At 41.5% G+C, this 12,590-nt stretch overlaps 1 protein-coding gene across 1 annotated transcript in view; it reads left to right on the top strand.

The window, feature by feature from the left end:
* Positions 1-1,631: 1,631 nt before the first annotated feature.
* LOC136875668 (uncharacterized) overlaps positions 1,632-12,590 on the top strand; it is a 524,739-nt gene continuing 513,780 nt past the window's right edge. The window contains exon 1 of the mRNA XM_068228095.1: positions 1,632-1,698. The gene's annotated coding sequence lies outside the window, so the exon portion shown is untranslated. The remainder of the gene's footprint in view (positions 1,699-12,590) is intronic.

The following is a 12,590-nucleotide window of genomic DNA, read 5'->3' on the forward strand; positions in this document are numbered from 1 at the left end:
TCCGGGTAAGACAATTGCTTTACGTCGCACCGACACAGAGAGGTTTTATGGCGACGATGGGATAAGAAAGTCCTGGGAGTGGGAAGGAAGCGGCCGTGGCCTTGATTAAGGTACAGCTCCAGCACTTGTCTGTGGAGTGAAAATGGGAAACCACGGAAAACCATCCTCAGGGCTGCCGACAGTGGGGTTCCAACCCACTATCTCCCGAATGCAAGCTCACAGCTGCACGCCCCAAACCACACGGCCACGATTTACGGATACGAGTGGTACCAGAATTTTGTCCTTTGCTGTTTTCTACGTGCTGTAAATCACCGACACCAAAGAGGCGTATTTGAGAGCACCTTCAGATACCTCTACTGTCGACTGAGCCGGAATAGAACCTTCCAACTTGGATTTAGAAAACCAACGTTCTACCGTCTGAGCCACTCAGCCAAAAGTTAATTGTAAGGCAGGTATAAATGTTCCTCGCTTTGCTAACTAAAATTTATGTAATTTGTCTACTCCAGTATAAACCAGCCATGCAATATACGTACACTCCTCTCTCCCAGAGCCCCCGTGTGGGTGAGGGCGGTAGAATAACACCCGTGGTATACCCTGCCTGTCGTAAAAGGCTACTAAAAGGAGTCCCCGAGGCTCTGAACTTTGGAGCGTGGGTTTGTGACCACGTGGCCTATAGCTGAGTCCTGCTATTGCTTCCACTTACTTGTGCTAGGCTCCTCACTTTCATCTATCCTATCCGACCTCCCTTGGTCAACTCTTGTTCTTTTCGAACCCTGACGCTATTAGAGCACTCGAGGGCTAGGGAGTCCTTCATTGAGCCCTTCGTGGCCCTTCTCTTTCTTTGGCCGATATCTTCATTTTTCGAAGTGTCGGATCCGTTTCATTTTTTTTCTCTCTGATTAGTGTTATATAAATATCTTTATATCATTTTTAAATTTTGCTTTACGTCACACCGACACAAGTAGGTATTATGGCGGTGATGGGATAAGAAAGGCCTAGCAGTGGAAAGGAAGCCGACGTGGCCTTATTTAAGGTGCAGACTCAGCCTTTGCCCGGTGTGAAATTGGGATACCACCGAAAACCATCTTAAGAGCTGCTTCCTCTTAAAACAGCAATCACCATCAGTCTCTCCCAGAGAAGTGACGAACAACGATCATTGTATGTAGAAGTAACTAATCTAACTGCAAGCTCAGATATGGAATGTTGATGGGAGCTGCGTCTCGAACCCCGACCTTTCCTCGCTGCTTGTGCGTGCATCTCACATTTCAGCGTCGATCTGTCCTTGGCATCTGGTAGCCGCCTTCCTCTCATCTACCCCTTGGTTCTTGTCCACTCGATAACTCAGTACCAAGGCCTTTTGTTACCTTGAAGATCCTTCACCATCGCTACTTCTCAGCTTCCTTTGTAACCAATGCTTGTTTGTTTTTTTTTTGTTCCCTCTTTCATGTTGTAGTCCTGGAGGATAGGTTCTTCCCCAGTGGGCCACGCTCATAACCTAACTCAACGAACGTAACCTAGTGCCGCGCGCAACCACCATGTAAACTGCGGCGCTGGAGTCGTGCGCGTTCGATAGACCCCGCTGCCTGTGTCAGTGTGATTTTAGTCTCAGTGGCAAGCAGTCGGAATGGATGTGCTTTGCGCGATGTAGACCGCGTGTTGGACGATGTTCATCTTGGAGTGCAACCATGTTCGATACAGGTAGGTCAGTTCCACACGCACAGTGATTGTCTTTATTCTGCCTGGACAATATTGTTGCCGATTGAAAATGGTTTTAATATTGTCGTACACGAATACGTTAAAATTATATTTACAATAATTATCATCTGTTCAGTGTTGTATTGGAAAATTAATGTATTCTACATGTTTTGATCTGTCAAGTTTCATGTTAGAAAGTCGAATAGGTTTCATGTCCCGTAGAATTTCTAATTTTACCGGTATTTTTTAAATTAGGTAATTGACAGTTATTATTGTTACATGTTCTTATATTACGGTTTATAAGAAAAATAAGCGTGATTTAAAAAAATAAAAAGACCAAAATACTGTAATTCGCACTAACTCGGAAACTTTGTGTATTACTGACTCTGCCAACATAAAATCGCTTCTTGATGTTCGCAAATTCCGAAAATAAATATTTGTTTACATTCACATCTTAACAAACCATACTATTCCGTACAGTGATAAACGAAAAGGAATCCACTATTGAACATGAACGATCATTTCTAAAAATTCCTCGCATTATTCTAGTAACAAAGTCATAAAGACAAATTACGTTCAACTTTTAAAGACGGACTATCGTCAGTTATGTCATTGCAATCCTCAATGATCCTTGAATAACGCTATTGACACACAGTTTTCAAGTTGTTGTAATTTTTATGTTTCGCATCACTATAATTTTTTAATATTTTTGTCTCGTTGCCAAGTTGCCTTTCTCTCTAATTTATAGAATATATTTAATGTTGCTTTACTGTATTTACTTCAAATCAGCGTTTGAAATCAGTAGTCAAATTCGGCCGCCTGGATAGTGGATATGTAAACGTTTGGAAGGATTCTAACAAATGAGTATTTTACGAATGTGTGCTTTATTCATGAGTATTTCACCCGGTAACAGTTTGTGTTTGTAACATGGCATCGCTTACAGCCAGAATGCCGTCTCCCCCAGAGTTAAATCACATTAGCGGCTTTAAATTTACGTAACAAAACATTCTCCCGTCAGATCAGTGTGACTGCTTTGTAGTGGAATGGAAAGTGTTTTGACCGTACGTTCGTGAATCCAATTTGGAAGACATTGACATGCTATACACCTATTTGATCCTTTTGATTTACTAGTAGCAGTTGAAGACAATCGAATCACTAAATTCGTGAAATTAATTACCATTATTACGACGACAGAAATTAGTAAGGGATATTTGTTTGCCCATCGACTTCTTTTCTATCTCTCTCTGGGATCGATGACCTGGATCTTGGACCCCTTTAAACAACCGCCGTTATCATCTTTTTCTCCCTTTTGGTGTACATTGCTCTGATCGTTTTCTTCGTGATTTTCCTCTTGGTCAACTTCCCAATTGTTAATTCTTGATCTAAAAATCACCTTGTTTTTTATGCGTTCAAGTTTATTATTATTATTATTATTATTATTATTATTATTATTATTATTATTATTATTATTATTTATATCGATACAGCCAACTGTGGACTACGGTTAAACAAACTACCTGCCTCCTTTTCTTAGGCTTTCACCTTTTTGTTTACATTGTAACCAAAGGTTTTTCAATCTCATGCTCCTTTCCAGCCATTCTTCCGCCGAGATGTTCCGCGGTTTAACAGGTTCTTTCTCTGTATCATCCCTAAACTCCGCAACTTTCGTCCTAAATATGGTCCTCCCCATTATGTCGTCTGGTCTTATACCCGCATGTCTTTGTTCACCTATTTCAGCCAGCGAGGGTCAGGTTTTTATTTTTCCTGTAAAGTTACCAATTTGTGCACCAATCTCTCCGGGTTCATTCTTTTCATATTATTATTATTATTATTATTATTATTATTATTATTATTATTATTATTATTGAATGAATGAAAACCTACAACCTGTTTTCCAGTCATTGACCGGGTCAGGGATGTGATGAATGAAACATATATAGGCTGTTATTACAATGGGGTCGCCACTCCCAAGGTGGTTTATTAATGCTATGAAATGATAATGGAGAGTGTTGCTGGAATGAAAGATGACAGGGAAAACCGGAGTACCCGGAGAAAAACCTGTCCCGCCTCCGATTTGTCCAGCACAAATCTCACATGGAGTGACCGGGATTTGATCCACGGTATCCAGCGGTGAGAGGCCGACGCGCTGCCGTCTGAGCCACGGAGGCTCCTATTATTATTATTATTATTATTATTATTATTATTATTATTATTATTGGAAATTTGTCATAAATGTCTTCAGACCATTTAATCAATTATTTTTCTTAATTATTCTGGTCGTTTTAAATTTTAATTTTCATTCTTTTAAAAATATTGAGTTATTTAAGTCTCAGTCAGATCTCCGTGATTGAAATCTAACGACATGATGACGTTGATGTTCATGGTTTAAAGGGTCTAACGTATACATTATCGGCACTTAGGAATTAAGACATGATGATTATTTGATTGTACTTCCCCTTGAAACGAAGATAGACACCCATCACTTTCAGATCTAACGCTGTACAGTTGTGTATGTAAATGTGCGTAAACATTGTGTTACTGTGGTATCTATAAAATATTACGCAGTATTAACTTTGAATAAGTATGGGAGATGATGTTTGCTGTTTAATGAGATTCGGGTATGCTGCTTGGCTGAATGAATAGCTTTGAGGCCTTCGGTTCGATGGTCCCGGATTTCATTCCAGAGCTAATGGTTAATTCCTGTGTCTCTGTGACTGGGTACATGTGCGTGTGTCCCATCGCACTCCTCTTCATTCAGTAACAACATACTACTAACCGCCTCGGAAACACGTAATAGTGAATATATCGCTCTACATTGGGTTAGAGTAGGAAAACAGGGCGAAGGCCGTATGTACGAAACAGTTCACAACCACGAGCCCACTACGGTGTGAAAAAAAAACCAACGCCGGGAGAAAATATGAGATTCGAACGTCTTTGGTCATATTTCTTGTGCACGTTTCAGTGTGAAAAATGTTCAATAAACCTTGTGATTTGGGGGTTTAAAGTAGTGTGCAGGAGTGTAAATGTTTGCCTAGAATTCAATTAGACTTACCGGGATTTTAATAGGCTACAAACCAGCTTAATTTATGAACAGTCTACGGGAGGAGAATCCGCAGAAACCACCATGAGGATTGCTGCTGTACCGAGTGAGTTGCCTACGCGGCTGGAAATGTGTAACTGTTACCTATTCGGGAGATCGTTTGTTCGAAACGGCTGTACCTTAATTGAGGCCACGTTCACTTCCCTTGTCGCCAGAGACCTGTTCGAGTCGGTGCGAGTAAAATAGCACAAAGAAGAAAAGAATTGCCGTTGTTGCGGCAGATTCAGACAACTGAAGTCTGAAAGGGGTGGAGTGTAATTCCATAGCGGAGTGGACTTAACACCCAAGTACGAAACTTAGAGATAAGTTAGTAACTGGAAAACGATACTGTTCCAGTGAAATGTAGCCGGGCTGAGTGGCTAAGACGGTTGAGGCGCTGGCCTTCTGACCCCATCTTGGCAGGTTCAGTCCGGTGGTATTTGAAGGTGCTCAAATACGTCAGCATCGTGTCAGCAGATTTACTGGAACGTAAATGAACTCCTGCGGGACTAAATTCTGACACCTGGGCGTCTCCGAAAACCGTAAAAGTAATTAGTATGACGTAATAATAATAATAATAATAATAATAATAATAATAATATTAAGAAATAAAAGAAACTCTAAACGACCTATGTTCCCACGTCCACGTAGTAGTAATATGAAGAAGAATCGTATGCTCTCGGCCACCGTTTACTGGCGTTTTGATTGGTAGCCATCTAGGCTTCCAGCGTGTCTATTTCGACGTTCCGTATTACTCAACGAGAGGGCAGAGAAACGGAATTCTTTTGGGCGGCCTATGGATGAGTTTTAATTTTGCTGGGTAAATATCAAGTGTGTCACCAGATATCTTTTACATGATATCCTCCGAATTGCAATGCGGAATGGACTTGGTTTCTCGCCCTTCGGAAACTCACCTATATCTGTCGGTTTTTGAACCCACGACCTTGAAATCCGGAGGCCGTCGCTCTACCGCTGATCCACAGTGGAAATCATTTGATAGGTGTTCATCACTTATTGATGTTGAATGGACAGTGCCTGCTACCATGAATAGTTCAACAGCGACAGGGTCTTACCTTCTTAGATCTGTTGTCACAGTTCGAATAACACACATGTGTTCTCTACAATGTATAATTACTCTTATTTTAGAGCAAGCAGTACGAAATGGAGAGCAGAAGTATGCTCTACTAACTGCGCTATGTATCTTGACATACTCCATTTCTCATCAATATTACATAAACAATCTCCGCGGTCGTAACGTTTTATCATCATACAGAAGGCAGCAATTCATTTTTTGCAGTATTTCTCGCTTATTTGGCTAGAATATATAATTGCCGTTTACAAGCACTTTTTATCGCTTGTGAATGGTACTTAATTCTCCGACCGGCGCTGAGGAAAGGACGCAGTATCTCATGGGAATATAGCCAGCTCCGTAGTTACAGTGTCGTACCTCTCTCCACGCTTTAAAGACGGGGGCAATGAGCACACAGCTCCATTAAACACGTTCTCTACTCGAATGAACTATAAAACCTGTTAGTGTGTGTATATAGAGACAGATTGATGTTAGTTTCACGCAGTAAACAACTTGTTTTCTTCGGTGAAAGAAATAACCGCGAAATTGAAAGTGAAATAGATAACAGTGTAACTGCAGAGAGAATTCTGTCTGAGGGGCGTGTTAGAAGAGTAGCATATTCACTGCCTTTTCACCAAGGCGACCGCGTTTAGAATGCCGGCTAGTGCGCCTGGGATATTTGGAATAACTCCTTTCCCTGTGGTTCGGGTTCCACGATGAACTGTGAGTACCGTGGTAATAATCAAGATATTAAAAATCTCCGGAAACTACGAGTTTCCTTGTTTTATGGTCAGAATTTTGTCTTTTCTTTTGTGCAGTTGCCGGGATGAATGGCTCAGACGGTTGAGGCGCTGGCCTTCTGACCTCAACTTGCCAGGTTCGATCCTGGCTCAGTTTTGAAGGTGCTCAAATACGTCAGCATCGTGTCGGTAGGTAGGTTTACTGTCACGTAAAAGAACTCCTGCGGGACAATATAGCGGCACCTGGGCCTCTCCGAAAACCGTAAAAATAGTGGGCCGTAAAGCCAATGTTATTATTATTATTATTATTATTATTATTATTATTATTATTATTATTATTATTATTATTATTATTTTGTGCAGGAGATTGAAAGTTCCACCAACTCGGGTATTCGGCGACGGTCTAATTTCTCTACAAGATCTGATTCTAATGGGGCTACAGAATCTAATTTAAAGCGTTTCGATTTTCAACATAAGAAAAGATAGATTCTGGAGGCAAATAAAATATTGATCCTCTTAAGAATATCACAGTTTAACGATAAGAAGAGTCCATTATGCTGACCTAGTTGTCTTGTCACTCAGCCACTAACCCGATTGTCCCGAGTTCAAATCCCTGCGACTTAGGTGAGATTATCATTAGGACGAGCTAATGACGTCACGAAAAGCATCGGGTTTAAAACCTCTTTCAAATCTTAGATCGAGCGTAAGTAATGAGCCGACGCCACAAAATCTAAGAAGGTGATTCTCGAGAAAAAAGTAAGCGATACGAAGTCTGTGCTAAACGTGCTTCACTATTCAGCAGGCAAATGACACCGTTCGGATATCCGACATATGAATACTGGTGCTGACAGCTGTTGCCTTGAGTATTTTTTTCTTTACCCAATCAGGCAGGTGTTGGAATTGTAAGTTATTTCAAGGTCCAACGCACGAATTCAAAATGTATGTTGTGGAATAACAATTACAGTATTTAAACATCCCTACGTGGATACTGTAGAAACTTCTTACTTTGCAGGAGAGTGCGTCCGAGGATCAAATCCCGGCCATTACACGTGAATATTTTGTAATGGATAGTACTGTCACAGTGGTTCGTATGTTCCTGAAGTTCCTGAATCATCATAAAAGGAATTTCTAAAAATAAATATCAGGGAATTAATTAATGGTGGTTGGCCTCCGGTGAGGTCTGGTGCTAATTGACGCCATACAGGCGACCTGAACGTCTATGAGGATGGGGCCCTAACTATGATGAATTCTAATGATGAAGAATGCACACATACACCCAGCCCCGGGCCATTGAAATTAACCAATGAAGGTTAAAATCCCCGACCCGCCCGGGAATCGAAGTCGGGACCCATTTAGCCATGGAGGCAGGTAATTTATACCAACAAATTTTCATTTTTATCTATGCTGCACCTACTTTCCAGCACTTTGTCCGCTTGGACTGCGCCCCCCCCCCCCCGCACAATTTGGGAGTCGCTGCTCTATAATAAGTACGGTAACAACTTCCACGGCATCTGCAGGTACAGTGCTAGTTGTACTCTGAATGTCGTCAATCAGCACTATCATAGCCTTCTTTGGTATGTATGGGACCCTGGACATTGGCATAGTTTTACCTTTGTATACAGTGTAAGGGGTAGTATTATTTTATTAAAAATGCACAGAGTTTGTTTAAATTAATTATGCTATATATCATTTTATAATAATACATTAAAATCTGTATTTACAAAATTGTAGAGAAAATCGTCGATTTTTTATTACTTTTCAGATGAGCAAATAATCAAAACCCATACTGTTTAAAAGTACATTTTTCATACTCATCAGTACGAGAGAACTGAACTTATCCTAGCCCGTATTTTTTTCTAAGTTCCTTTTTTATGCATTTTCATTTAGAAAAGCGGAAAGTATCTACTCTTCCTTCCACTTTGAAATCTCAGTGGGGAGATCGACAAGGAGTAAAAGGAGATCTGTGAACCAACAGTACCATGTGCTTTAGGCCAGTACAATTATAATTACAGCTGATGCATAAGGTTTTTTCATACGAAGTAATTACTTTAAAATTATTTATTACGAATTAACAATGTATCGTGACATTAACATAAAATAATTCTTTGTTACTGCGTTTTTTATTACGCTAATTATCACCAGGGTCTCCAGTTAAATGGAAACCGTTGGCCCGTGCTCAGTTAGCCCGTGCTTAAAGATGACACTAAACACCACCTATATCTCGGTGGTAAAAGATACAGATGATCTAAAAGCCGGTTAATTTTTGACGTGGCGATACTTCACGGAATATTGGAGGTAGAGAGGTAATGATTGGCATTGCATGGGGTTTTATTGATCCCATTAACGAGTGCACAGATATGCCAACAGATGGCGCAGGACAGCAACACGTCAGTGATGCCGCGTGAGACCCGTGTATCGTATAAAAAAGGAGCTGTCGTGAGAGAGAACGCGAGATGCGCCTGCAATCGTGACACGCCATGCTTGGTCTCCCCGATCCCCTGATCTCAATCCGTCTGATTATTGGTTGTGGGATTATCTGAAGTCGCAAGTCTACTGCGATCGTCCGACGTCATTATATCTACGGATATGCTGTACAGTACTGTTCACAACATTGTCCCTCGACTACAGGTATTGTGATGAATGACTGCCGACATAAAGAACATCGTCTTTGCAACACCTCGGTTGTTATGCTAATTATTGCTTGTGTATCGTACGAAGTGCCATCTGTTGGTCATTTTGTGTAATTTATTTTGGTGTCAATAAACCCCATGCCTTGTCAATCATATGCGTCAATTATTATCTCTCTAGCTTCAAATTTCCGTGAAGTATTGCCCCGTAAAATGTTAACGGGCTTTTGGGTCATCCTGTACATTGCTCTGCCCTCTATCAGTGGACACACGTAGAAGTACTGCAGCCATTACAGAAATACGTTATTAATTGTCTGCCAGACTAACGAAGTACCTTATGTTGTAATACTAGGTGAAAACGGATTTTCACTATATAAATGTCATGTATTTCATTAATATCACTGAATTATTTATGAGGGATAAGCCTTATTGATATAATGCACAGAACTAGGTTATGCTACGCATATCTGAAGTCATAATCATGTGCAGTTGCATTTACATGAAAGTATATTACGGTAACACCATACTCTGCAATATGATTGCGAGTGAAACTAGGACATATTAGCAAATATAATGCTTGAAACCTTTTCCTCTGCGATAATACTGCATGATTCTGAATTCACCAACCGAGCAAATCTGAATGTTAAAAAACAAGTGGACTGTTACTACTTTTACTGGTATAAGGCATCCGAAATTAAAAGCTTTCTCATTTTAAAAGAATGCAAGGACTCAGTTGGCTATATACATTTAAAGAAATAACGTCAGTCTTCAGGAAATTTTGCACAAAGAATACCGCAGAGAAGCCATTCCCAAACTCTGCTCCGTGGAAGCAGGGAGAGGATTGGCGGGGGGGTCGTGACGATAATCCAAGGGGTCCGACGTAATAATGTAAGTTGTAAGTATTTACAGATCGAAAGTGAAAAATTTGAGTAGTTAGTGTGCGTCTCATTCGAACAATGATGTAACTGAATGTATTTTTGAAACCTGATCCGCCAGCCGGAAAACTCAACAAGTGCAGAAACGTCGTAAATATGGCGATAAATGCCTCTACTGGGCATATTGGATATGAACAGAAACCCCAGTATGTGTGTTGTGTAGCGATGTTTTATCTACCGAATGTATGAAACCATGAAATTAAAGAGTCTCCAAACGATGCATGGCTGTACGTCTGATAAGCCAATCGACTCCCTTCACAGCAAACTCGCTGAACGTCATGAAACGAAGTAAGTACTCACGGACAATGTTACGGGAGACGAGGAAAATGTAGTTTTGGAACAATATCAGGTTCCCTATTAATAGCAAAACATGGCCAACCATAGACCATTGGAGACTTTGATCGACTTCCGGATCCATGACATCTTCTACTTCTTTTTCTATCGCTTTTCCCACACCTGTGGGGTCGCGGGTGCGAACTGTACAGTACAAGTGGATTTGGCCCTGTTTTACGGCCGGATGCCCTTCCTAACGCTAACCCTATATGTAAGGATGTAATCACTATTGCGTGTTTCTGTGGTGGTTAGTAGTGTAGTGTGTTGTCTAAGCACGAAGAAGAGAGTGTTGGGACAAACACCCAGTCTTCGGGTCAGAAGAATTAATCAGAGGCGATTAAAATCCTCGACCCGACCGAGAATCGAACCCGGAAACCGAAGGCCTTAACGCTGACCATTCAGCCAATGAATCGAACGTTTGATACCTTTCTTGACAAGATAAGCGTGTGAGTGTACATTTTCTGCTGTCATAAAACTGAAAACGGAGTACAGAACCAGAGCTAATGTAGACGCTTACCTTCAGTTCGAGTGACTACACTTGTAAAATGCTTGGTTTCTGGAAAACAGCGCTGTCCGTTCCAGTGATCGAATAACTGCACCAAGTGAATTTTCTCAAGAAAGTTTCCAGATCCATACTTGTAATTACTAGTCAAGTGTCACATTTTTATGTATTTAGAAAGTATGTTCACGTAAATGAAATTAAATTAAAAGAAAGTAATTATTAGGCCTATATTACACGAATAAAATCAAATATATGGTAACATTAAAAAATTGTTTTTGTTTACTGAATTCAGTATCATATTCTGTGGCTAGGGGTGCTTGGTCATGCTTGCGATACGCTGAGGGGGCCTCAGAAACAAAACGTTTGGGAAACCCTGCCGTAAAGAACTGGGATACTACTATTAGGCCTATATTGTACATCAGAACATTGATATAAAAACATAATTTGCAAAATGGTTCGAAAATTATCGCGCAATACCTAAAAATGAGACTGTGTCTAGTTTTGCTCAATCATGCCAAAATACCCCTGTGGGTGGGGTTGGGGGGGCGCAGATGAAGAATGCACCCACGGTATGCCCTGCCCGTCATAAGATGCCAATCGGGTCGCTTCGCGCGTGACTTCGGATGGGCTTTGCGAGACGGTGTTGCTAAATCTTTACGTGGCTTATGACCTGCTTGAGAGCGCCTATAGAAGAAATAAATTTCTCCAGGGGAGGGACTTTAACAAGGAGCTCCCTGCTGCTAGGCTCGGCCCACAGCAAGCACGCTACGGTGACATTGTCTAAAACCCACGGTGTGTTGGTGTTTGATGCTCATTTCTCGACATGACTCTCAAGCCCGACCAAGCCACGCAACACCACCTTGTAAAGCCCATTTGAATTCACCTGCGAAGCGATCTGATTGGCTAACTTCAGCAGCTGATAAAATAAGAACGGCGCGATATATCGACGTTTTCTTTTTCAGTTTATCTCTCAGTATAGCCAACGCTATAACGCTGATATACCCGGTTCACGTTGTTTCCGTCAGGCTCTATGGCTAAATGGTTAGTGTGCTGGCCTTTGGTCACAGGGGTCCTGGGTTCGATTTCCGGCAGGGTCGGGAATTTTAACCATCATTGGTTAATTTCACTGGCACAGAGGCTGTCGTCGTCTTCATCATCATTTCATCCTCATTACGACCCGCAGGTCGCCTACGGGTGTCAAATCGAAAGACTTGCACCTGGCGAGCCGAACATGTTTTCGGACACTCCCGGCACTAAAAGCCATACGCCATTTCATTTTACGTTGTTTCCGACCACCCTCTATAGGTCTACACACTTTGTGAACCATTAAAATAGCGAAAGAGGAGCGTATATCTTCTATAAAATAGCCTACAGTGGGTCGTAGCGCGCCTCATGTCTACCAGACAGAAGCTGCTGATAGGTGGAGGCTTGCTTAATTTCCGGTGCAGGCGTGTGAAGGGGTAAGTTACACAAAACTCGAGGGAAAGGAACGTGCCACTGCTGTGTTAGGTAGGGCACCGGCTCGGAGTTGCAAATTGAGAGAGAGAGAGAGAGAGAGAGAGAGAGAGAGAGAGAGAGAGAGAGAGAGAGGGGGGGGGGCAGCTCCACTC

This window comes from Anabrus simplex, chromosome 6 (genome assembly GCF_040414725.1).
Source record: "Anabrus simplex isolate iqAnaSimp1 chromosome 6, ASM4041472v1, whole genome shotgun sequence".
NCBI classification, from domain to species: domain Eukaryota; kingdom Metazoa; phylum Arthropoda; class Insecta; order Orthoptera; family Tettigoniidae; genus Anabrus; species Anabrus simplex.